The sequence below is a fragment of the Spermophilus citellus genome (genome assembly GCF_964194105.1).
Source record: "Spermophilus citellus genome assembly, chromosome: 2".
Classification (NCBI taxonomy): Eukaryota; Metazoa; Chordata; class Mammalia; order Rodentia; family Sciuridae; genus Spermophilus; species Spermophilus citellus.
The window spans coordinates 38,559,589-38,570,868 of NC_138183.1; positions in this window are offsets into that span (position 1 = coordinate 38,559,589).

The window sequence follows — 11,280 nt, forward strand, 5'->3', positions numbered from 1 at the left end:
CTTTAAATACTGCATCCTTTGCTTTCCAAGATAGATGAGTCCTGAGTGATGTGAGGACCCTATTTGAGGGGCAGGTGATAAGAATTCATGGGTAATATTAGGAGAGATGAAACCTCTGGCTGCCCTACCAGTCCCTTCAAATGCATGGGGTCATGAAGCATTTCAAATACCCATGAAGGTGATTATGGCTGCTGTAGTGATTCAGTATCTTGCTGATAGCCACTGCCTGACTATTCTCCTTTCACTTAATTAAGAGTTTTCTTTCTTTCTTTTCTTTTTTTTTTTTTTTTTTTTTTTTTGGTACCAGGGATGGAACCCAAGGGCTCTTAACCAATGAGCCACATCCCCAGTCCCTTTTATTTTTGGTTTCGAGACAGGGTCTTACTGAGTTGCTTAGCAAGTTGCCGAGACTAGCCTCAAACTTCCTTGATTCTGCCTTGGCCTCCCAAGTCACCAAGATTACAGGCTTGCACCACCATATCCAGCCTAGGATTTTTTTTTTAGTTTTCATTTTAGCTCCTAAAATAAAGATAAGTAAAATGCAGCTTAAATATATGACAATATGTGTGTATAGCTGTAATAGAACTTGAACTCAGAAGCACTCTTAGAAATAAGCTGCATCCCCAGCCCCCCCCCCTTTTTTTTTGAGATAGGATCTTGCTAAGTTGCCCAGGATAGGTTAGCCTTGAACTTGTTTGACATTCTCCTGCCTCAGCCTCCAGAGTAGCTAGGAGTACACATGTGTGCTGCTGCGTCAGTATACAATAATTCTGCATTAACACTGATGGTGGATTACACCACGGTTTTAGAAAACAACGTCAATTATTTTCAGACAGCAAAATGACAAGGATCTGCAACTACTGTTAAGGTATATCAGCATACTTTAAAATTAAGACAGTTCAAATGCCATCCACAGCTTAATTTTCTTTCTTTCTTTTTTTTTTTTTAGTTATTGGATTTTTATTCATTTATTTATATGTGGTGCTGAGGTTCAAACCCAGTGCCTCACATATGCTAGTCAAGCACTATACCACTGAGCCACAACCCCAGCCTCCACAGCTTAATTTTCAATGTACTTTAAAAATTTCCCTTCTTACCCACATATACTCTAAATTTTGTAGGTCATTCTCATTAAAGAGTCATCACATACATGTCCTGCCAATGGAACCAGGACTTTGGAAGTTGAGAAGACAATTCCAGACACTTGAAAATGGCAAAGCCAAAGGATCTGTAACTCAGGATTTTTACCCTCTCTTAGCTTCTATATTGCTTTTTCTCTGAGTATCTTCATTTGTATGTCTTCCTCCATCAGCAGTTTTCAGTGTCTGGTGTCTTAAGAACTTTGGGGCCAGATTATCTTGCAGATTTATAGGCCTTTGACTCAGCATCCCATCCTGATCCATTTTGCTGTGGCGGGGTAGAGGGATCACATGTATAAGTATGGTGACCTGTGCTGAAGGAGTGATTCAGTAAGGTAGCATTGCAAGCTCTGGAACCCCGGATAGGACTCCAATTGGTCTGCTCTTCATTGAGGCATCCCTGAGGGCCCTCAAAATGGTAAGAGAGGAATTTTGGAGGAACACAGCTGGAGTTAAAATCCAAAAGCCGCAGTTCAGAGAATCAGGAAATAGGATACAGACAGGGAGGGATGGATAATGAGGCATTTTTCCTTCCCCTTGGTCTCTAAAGGGCCCGGCTGGGACCTTCAGGCAGAATATCACAGAGAGGGCCAGAAAAAGAAGTGAGACCTTTGGGGTGAGAAAGCTTGACCAATCTTAAGAGAGCACAGAATTGGGTATAATTCTTTATTTCCTGCTTTCTCTAAATCCACTGCAGTATAGCTTCTGCTTCTATAATTTCTTAGAAAAGATTTTGGCTTGGCACAAAAGGTAAGAAAGTGGAAGCAACTTTCAAATAATTAGAGGAGAGATGAGTCCCGTAATGGAGGGAAGGAGATGAGGATGGGCAAGTATGCAGAAAGGTGTAGAGTGAAGATACGGCACGAGGGAGTTCAGAAGGCTCTACATGAAGTAGTAGTTCACTCTACAGCTGAGGGTAAGGCAGAGAAGCTAGTGGGAAGGAAGTATGAGACAGCAGTAATTGGGAGAGGTGACAAGGGTGGGGGTGGGGGTAAAGATATCCAGAAAGGGCTAAAATCCCAGTGTAGGCTGGTGACCATGAAATTGTAGTGTCATCAGTAGGGGTTTCTAAGCTCCAGCAGCACTTGTAATATAGGTGAAGAATCAGAGAAAGCACTGTTGGGTTCATCCAGAAATGACAAAATAATGGGGAGACTAGCACAAGAGTGGGTGTAGTAAGGGACCAGGGCATCCGAACTGGGTTGGGAGGGAAGTAATAGGAAGGGTACAGAGGTCAGTGGCCTGGAGGTCCTCATGAAGATATCTGAGGAGAGATGAGATGGAGTACCATAGAAGAGGACGAATATTGTAGCTGTATTTGTTTCTTAAGGCTGTTGTAACAAAATAAGGGTAGCTTAGAACAACAGGATTTATTGTTTTACTGTTCCAGAGACCAGAAGTCCAAAATAAAGGTGTTAGCAGGGCCATTCTCCTGAAACCTATTGGGAGTCCTCTCTTGCCTCCTAATTTTTGATGGTTTGGCAACAATCTTTGACATTCTTCACATATAGATGCACCATTTCAATTCTCTGTCTCATATGTCATTTTCCCTGTGCATCTCCATACTGTACTCCTTTTGTGTCTGTTTTTATCCAAATTCCCTTCCTTGTAAACCCAGTTATATTGGATGAGGATCTACCCTTCATCATAACTTGATTGCATCTGTAAAGACCCTATTTCCAAATAAGATAACATTCTGACATACTGTGAGTTAGGATGTTATGTCTTTTTACTTTTTGGGGGGGCAATTCCACCCATAACAGTGAAATGATAAGATGGAGAAGTCAGCAGGTTTGAGAGTATTAAAAGCTGATAGGTGGGGCTGGGGATGTGGCTCAAGCGGTAGCGCGCTCGCCTGGCATGCGTGCGGCCCAGGTTCGATCCTCAGCACTACATACCAACAAAGATGTTGTGTCCGCCGAGAACTAAAAAAATAAATAAATAAATATTAAAAAAAAAAAAAGCCGATAGGGCAGGGCACGGTGGCGCACGCACATCTATAATCCTAGCAGCTCAGGAGGCTGAGGCAAGAGAATTGAGAGTTCAGCAAAAGCAAGGTACTAAGCAAGTCAGAGAGATCTTGTTTCTAAATAAAATACAAAATAGGGCTGGAGATGGGGCTCAGTGGTTAAGTGCCCCTGAGTTAAATCCCTGGTTAAAAAAAAAAAAAAAAAAAAAAAGGCTGATAGTATTCATCTGTGGACATGAGGGTATCCAGCAGGTAGTCTGGAGGAAAAGTCACTAAAGATCAAGTTAATTAGGAAGCAGGGTCAGGGGAGGAGCATCCAGGTAATCAATAGAGTCATCCAGAATGGAATGTGTTGACCATTCTCATACTTGCCCTAGAGGCAGCATATATAGCTTCATATTTGTTATCCTTGAAATGGCATACATAATATAGTATTACATGCTTCCCATATCCAGGCAGGTACCAAGTCCTGCCAATTTTGCCTCTAAGGTCTCTATCTTCACAGCCTATGTTGGTTTGTGCCCCTCAGTATCTTCCAACAGTCTCCTGACTGGTCTTCCTGATCTACTTTCCTTGATCACCCCTCCAAACCAAGCCACTAGCTGTTCCTTTGTTTAGAATGCTCTTGCTCAGAGACCTGTATGGTTATCTCCCTCCTCTAAGTCTTTACTCAAATGTTGCCTAAATGAAGCCTATGTGTCCACTCCACTTAATTACAGGCCAGAACTTTTGTTTTCTCTTATCCTGTTTTTAAAAATGTATTCTTGACCTTCTAAATATAATTTGCTTCTTTTTTTTTTCAGAGATACACACGAGAGTTTATTTGTCAGAACTGACAAATAATGGCCATCTCTCTATAGACCGAGAGAAGTGATAATTTGCTTCTTTTTAAAAAAAATATTTATTTTTTAGTTATAGGTGAACACAATATCTTTATTTAATTTTTATGTGGTGCTGAGGATCGAACCCAGTGCCTCACACATGGTATGAGAGCGCTCTACCTCTGATCCACAATCCCAGCCCCAATGATTTGCTTCTTAAAAATACTATATTTGTTTATTGTCTTCCCCTAATGAGAATATAAGTTCAAAAGGTCAGGGGTCTTTGTTTTATTCATTGATGAAACCTAGGAATCTTGAACACCACTGGCACATAGTAGGTATTCTATAAATATTTAACGAGTGAATGAATAAATACTAAGCTTCCACGTGTGTAGCCATACCCAAATCTGATCCTGTCAATCCTCTGCTCCTTTAGCTTCCAATTCCTAGATTAGAGGACAAGATTCAACTGTGTTCACTGAATGGTCTAAAGGATCTCATTGTTTGGCTGCCACCCATAACTCAGTCCATCTTTGGCTTGGTCTCCTTGGACCCTGGGTTCTGACCACATGAATGCCTCATCCTTCCCAAGCACCATTAAGATTTTCCTCCTCTGAGTTTTTGCCCTTGTCATTCTGTATGTTTGAAACTCATCAAGAGTATTCAGAGGACACCATGGCTAGCCTCTGAAAACTCCTTCAGGGCCTACCTTCCCACTCCCTACTACCTGACTGGACCCCATCCTATATCTCAGAAATTGGACCTTTTTGCTGGGCATTTGGCTTCCCCATTTCTCCTTGCTTTGGATAGGAGATGTTCTGGCGGCACTGTTAAATATGGCCACAAGATGGTAGCATTTGCAAAGGGATAGTCCCTTCCCTTTGCAGGGTCTGTGCGTAGGTTCCTAGAGGCCTCAAGACACAGAGAAGATACAATCTAGGCTTGAAATTGAGCCCTCAATGGGCTCGATGACCTCTTAGTTATCCAACAAATAGCTAAAAATTATCCATGGTGTGACAAAGATAGTCCTTGGACTCAGAACATACAACCCCATGTGGAGTATAGCCACATATATAGATCATTTCACTTATTTCACCTTTTAATAGGAGTGTAACTGAGGTGTAAGAGGTACAGAGATTAGGAAAGTTCATTACGGCAGAAGTCAGAGTCCCTAGTCCAGTCTTTGAGGCCAAAGCAGAAGAGGAGGTGATGTCTGTGTAGAATCTTGAAGAACAGTTAGTTAGGAGAGATGTGAATAGGACATTTTTTCAGGTGAAGGGAAGGCACAAACTAAGGCATAGAGAGAGGGGGAAAAGTATAGAGATGATCTCTGAAGCATGAAGTTCAAGACAGGGCATATGAGAATGAGGCTGAGAGGTGAGTGGGGACTGGACTAGAAACCTACAGTCTGACCAGGGTGCTTGGACTTTGTCATGGGGGTGATGGAGAGTCACTGAAGGCTCTGAAGAGAGAGTGAAATAAATATCAGATTGTGTTTTAGAGTGAGAGCTCTGGTTGCTACAGTGTGCGGAGTGAACTGGATAGGGCAGAAGCATAGGGCAGAAACAGCAATGAGGAGGCTGCCGGAGGGACCTGCAGGAAGATGGTGAAGCCAAAATTATGACCAGACAGCCCCTGGAGAAGCTTCTCCTGGGCCACAAGAGCATTCAATACCTGGCAGTCTGAAAGGCTCTTGGCCTTAAACACTCTCTTCCCTACCATATAAACTGCCATAGCCTCTCTGTTCCTGGGGCTTCTTTAGACTCTATTCTAGCTCTTCTGATTATACTGGCTATAACAAGAGGCTCTGTCAGCTCCCATATGGAGGCCACTGCATTCTAGGTTCTTCTCTCTAGGTAGATCTGTCAGCTTGTCCTACAAGTCAGTCCCTCTCAATGTGACCCTTTCATGTGTCCTCAGATAGGAGTGTTGCCTAGTGGTTTCCTCTGCTATAGAGCCAGGGTGAGCATTACTCACGCCCTGCCATCTCTCACCACTCCCTACTTACTGAGTTCGTGTGTGTGTGTGTGTGTGTGTGTGTGTGTGTGTGTGTGTGTACTGTTGATTAGCAGGAAGGATGCTGAGGGAGGGGCAACCCCAGAAGGCAGAGGAGCATAACCTGAGGAAAAGGCCTGGAAGCAGAATACAAGGGAGTGTTTGGGAGCAAGAGGAATAGGAATGTTGTTAGCAGGGTCTTGAAATTTCAGGTCAGGACCTGTAAGGCCAGTCCTGGAGCCATGACCATGTGCGGCTAACAGGGGGCACTATAGCCAGGTTTTGAGCAGGGATTGAAGAGTCACCTTCATTCCCAGTCTCATGAATATGCACAGTAACCTGTTGAATTATGCAGATAGAAAGGATGTAAATGTGTATGCAGATTTGCTGCCCTCTTTGTTGCTATGGAAACCAGAGAATAGCAAGGGGGAGGGCCACACCCTGGGGAGATCAGGCTGGAGAGACTGAGACCAGGAAACTCTCCTCTATTGCCGCTTTCCCCACTCCCAATATTTTAATCTCATTCTTCATCTCATTCTTTGTCTCTCTCTTCCTTTTTCTCTCTCCATCTCTCTATTTCTCTTGATCTCTCTCTCTCTCTCTCTCTCTCTCTCTCTCTCTCTCTCTCTCTCTCTCTTCTTCCACCTGTTTTTTTCTGTGTCTCCTAGTCTCTGAGTTTCTCTGTCTGCATCTGTCTCCATACCACTGTTGATTTGTGACTAAAATACTGTTTGTCTCTGACTTCCTGTCTCTCCTTATCCCTGTCTCTGCATCTTTAATCCCGTGGGTCTTCCTCCTTCTGCATTTTCCTGTCTCTGTGTCTCTGGCTCACATATGCCTTTCTCTATGTATCTGTTCTTTTCTGTCTGACTGTGTCTCTGAGTTTCTATTTCTTGGTCTCTCTCCCAGGTTCTCCCTTCTCTCTTTTGCTCTGATTCTATCTCTCTGAATCTTTTGTCCCAGTACTTGCCTCTGTCTGATGGGAAGGACAGGAAGCTGCACATCTGTCCTTTCTTGATGGGATGCTCCACCCCTGGCCTAGCTGCCCACATGTTCAATTCCTAGGCACTCTCCCCGCGTAAAATCCCGTTTCAGATCTGGCTCCTGTCACATTGTTGGCACAGGATTCCCATGACAGACCCAGGCTTGCTGCCAGGACACCAGGACTTCTGTCCCGGCTTCTGCCTGCTGTGTGACCCCATCCAATATTTCTCCTTCTCTGGGTTTGTAGTCCCAGCTCTCTCTCTTCTTGAAGCTGGTGGGCACCTTAAGGCAATGATGATTTGGGAATAAGAAAGTGAGGGGAGAGTCTTAGTTGCTCACCCATTTGGCCCTCTGCCCAAGAGCTGACGTGTAGGGACTGGCAGAGGCCCAGGTGTGGGGGCGTCTGGGGCTAGTTGAGACCAATCCTGGCCCCCAGAGAAGACTCTTTGCTGAGCCACAAAGTACAGCAGCAGCCTTTCTATGGTCTATCCATGTTCCCACTTGCTAGTCTCAGCTGTCTAATTCCTTGTTTGAGGTCTTCTGTTTGCCCTCTTACCATTGGTTTGCATTTGATGAACACCTATTATACACCATGCCCTCTGCTTTCACAGGTCCACAGTGACACAGAAAGGAAATCTGGACTTCTTGTGTCCCCTCCAACCCCTCACTCTGAAGAAGGATCTCTTTGGCCAGATACAGAACCCAGAGTCTTCAACCTCTCACAGTTTCCTATCTCTGTTTGGGAGTCCAAAAAGTATAAGTCATGGGTCAAGGTTGAGAGACAAAGAAAACTAGAGCTATGAAGGCAACATGCTTCCATATAGAGTTTAGGATGGGGTACGGGAGGTTCCAGAGTATTTTGAGGGTAGTAAGTCACTCTGTGTGGAGGTAGAGGGCTTCCTCTTTCAGTCCTGGGTTCTGAGCAGATTGCTTCACTTCCTGGCAGGCACCAGTCATGGGGGATTTGGCTTGGGCCCAAGTGTGCAGGCAGCCAAAGCAGTCAGGGCAAGTCCCCCTCCTCCAAGAGGCTGTTGGGCCAAGCCCCCGACTCTCCTGCCTAGCCAGGAAGGGCCACAGACATGAGTACTCTCCCCACTGACTGTGATTCACCGTGGTCAGGCCCAGGCGTGATCCTGCTGCTGGGAATTCCATGTTTGAATTAAAAGTCTTCCTGGGAACCCCTACCCTAGCCCACCCTAGCTGTGTGCCAGGGTATTGGAGTAGTCAAACAGGGTTTTCTGGGGATGCTGCAGAGTTGCAGAGCCAGACACAGGGAGAGCAAAAGATCAGGAGAGAGATGGAAAGAGAGAGACAGTCAAACACCGAGAGGGGATGATGTAGATAGAGAGATGGGAGAAAGGCCACAGCAGAGAAGGAGACAGAGACGTGGATTGGGAACATAACAAAGCCATATAATAAAGTGGCTTTAACATCTACCAGGCTTGTGCTAAGCACTTGACTGGATTATCTCATTTAACTTAATCTTTATAGCAGTCCTAGGAAATAGGCACTATTATGATCCCATTTTACTCCTGAGGTAATTGAGGCCCATTTTACTTCTGAAGTAATCGAGACATTAAGTCACATTCCTGAAGTAACAAAACCAGAGTAGGTATTCAAACCCCTCAATCTGGCTGAAGAGCCAGGGACAGACATAGCATAGAGACACAGGCGGGGACAGATTCCCACACCAGCGCTCTTGGGGAATCTAGAAATCCTGGAATTTTCAGGCAGCTGTGCAAGGGGAGGGCCTTCCCATCAGACTGACAAAAGTGCAACTTCCAGTCCTTTCTGTCAGAGACAAGAACTGGGGAGGAAGAGAGAGGGAGAAAGGGAAAGAGATACCAAAGCAAGGAGAGAGTTGGGAAGGGAACCCAAGCTTGGAGTCCTCCCTCTCCTACCACTCTAGTGTCAGCCTGTCTTGCCACTGCTGCGAATCTGCCAGCCAATAACTTCCTCTGGTGGAACCAGGTTTTAAGACCTTCCTTCCCCATGTATTTATTAAGCACCTGTTAGTTGAGAGACACTTCTTCTCCATGTCTACCTCCCTCTTCTACCTCAGTGATCTTGCTGAAACTCAAATGTGCTTGTGTTCCTTACCTACACAATGTTCCCTTTTTACTATTGAGAAATCATTCCCATTGTCTAACTTCAACCCCCTAAATAGGTTCTGCAAAAAGGGTTTCAAGACTAGAATTTGGGACTCTTCAAAACAAGGAGGTTAGCCCAGCATACACTGAGGTTGTCTGAGCAAAGAAGAACTCCCCAGGGCTGCCTTTGGGTGCCTTCTGGTTGGAGGCCCCTTCTAGTTGGTTTGGGGAGGAGGGTCAGCAGCCCAGCTGGTGGGGGCCTGGGAGAGCCAAGCTGTCAACAACAGGGAGGATCAGGGCAGGAAGAAAACCAGGAGCTATCCTGGGGGAGCCAGGGAGTTGGCGTTATGGTTTCTAATGTCTTAGCCCTGGTTTCAATTACTCCCAGTGTCCCTAGGGTTCCCTGACCACTACATACTCCTGAGCTTGAGGAAGGCTCAGAAGCCTCCTGGGAAGAAGCTCAGGGATATAAGTCTAAGGGCCTTAGGGAGCTTTTTCATTCTCTTCTGTCCTTGTGCCTGCCTGAGAGAGGCTCCCAAACCACACAGGCTCCTGGGAACAACAGGGAGACTGGGGAAGGAATTCTTTATGCTGTGCTCATAGATCCCTATGGAGGGGTCTGTGGTATCCAGCTTCATTGCCCCAGCTTGATTTCACTGGCCCCACCCCACCACTGGCTGATAAAACCCCGGGCTCTTTCTTAACCTCACCAGGTGATTTTCAGTCTCATGAAACCCTGACTCCTGTCTCTCCTTCTACCTCTAGAGACTAGACGTCATATCTTCCCTGTCTTCTGGGAGTCCCTTGTCTCCGCCTCTTTTAATCGTGTTTCCCAGGGTTTCAACCTTAATCCCCTTCTCTCCCTCTCTTATCACATTCCTTCCCTGCTCTCTGATGTCTATCTCATCATCCTGCAGTTCCAACATAACGGTCAGTCTGAGACTTTGAGGAATATCCAAGCCTCTGCTGGGCACAGAGGAACCGAGAACTGTTGAACAGAGACTACACACCTCCAGCCAGCTAGCTCTCACTAATTTGAGAACCTCTCTGCCCTCCCCATTCTTTCCTCTGCTTCGCTATCATTCCTGGACCCTTCAGCTGGACATGTCAAGGCTCTCCTCGCTCCCAGCTCTGTGAATGGCACCATCATCTCCCAGTCACTCATGCCAAAAACCTGGGAGTTGTCTGTGCTTTTGTACACAATGTTCCCTCTGGGCCTGGCACACAGTAGGCGCTAATAAATGTCTGTTGAACTGAATTAAATTCAATTTTCTCTCTTGGACTCTCCTCTGCCTCTGTCTCTTTCCCTGGGACTTGGTGTCTCTGGCATTCAGTCTCCACATTTCTGAATTTTCTGTCTTCCCAGTTACCACATTTGAGTTTCTGGTGGGGGGAAGTTGGGCCTCTTTTCTTCCCTCACTCCTACACCAGGGAATCACTGGCTGGTCAGGACTGGAGCCATGGGAAGTGAAGAAAAAGAATCTATCTTGGGGGCAGATGGCCTTGGTCTTTCTTGGAAATCCCAGCCCTGTGACCAGGGAGGCAGTTCTATAGCAGCAGGGATCAGGTCTATAGCAGCAGGGATCAGGTACTAGAAGGGGACAATCCTTTGAGGACAGATACCTCCACTATGAAGAATGGGGGTGGGGTGGGGGCGCGGATCTGAGTGTGTTGGGGTAGAAAGGCAAAAAGGAACTATGTGCTTCTGAGCAGGGAATTAGTTTCATGCAGTGTGTGTGTGTGTGTGTGTGTGTGTGTGTGTGTGTATGTGTTTTATTGGGATTGAACCCAGGAGTGCTCTATCATTGAGCTACGTTCCCAGCCCTATTTATTCATTCATTCATTTATTTTAAATTTTGAGATGGAGCCTCATTAAATTGCCCAGGCTGGCTTCAAACTTGCAATCCTCCTGCTTCAGCCTTCTGAGTAGCTGGGATTGCAGTCAAGTGCCACCACATCCAGCTTCATGTGAATTTTTTGCAAAATGAAAAATTGCACAGATTTTTCAAATCTTTAGTGTCACTGTTCTTGCTTTCAAATACACAAAGTCCTCTGCTGCTGAGTTTCCCTGTCCTTCTTGTCCCTCTCCCCCATATTCCATCTGGATCCTCTGTTCCCTCTTTGCTCACCTGCTTTTTTTTTTTTTCCAAACTTAACCCAGACTCCAGGGAGGGTCCTTAGGGGAGTAAACACAGGTCTAAGTATAGAGGGGAGTCTGTTTTCTGTGTATACATGGTGTGGGGGTTCCTCCAGAGTTCAAGGGAACAGATGGAGAAGATGAA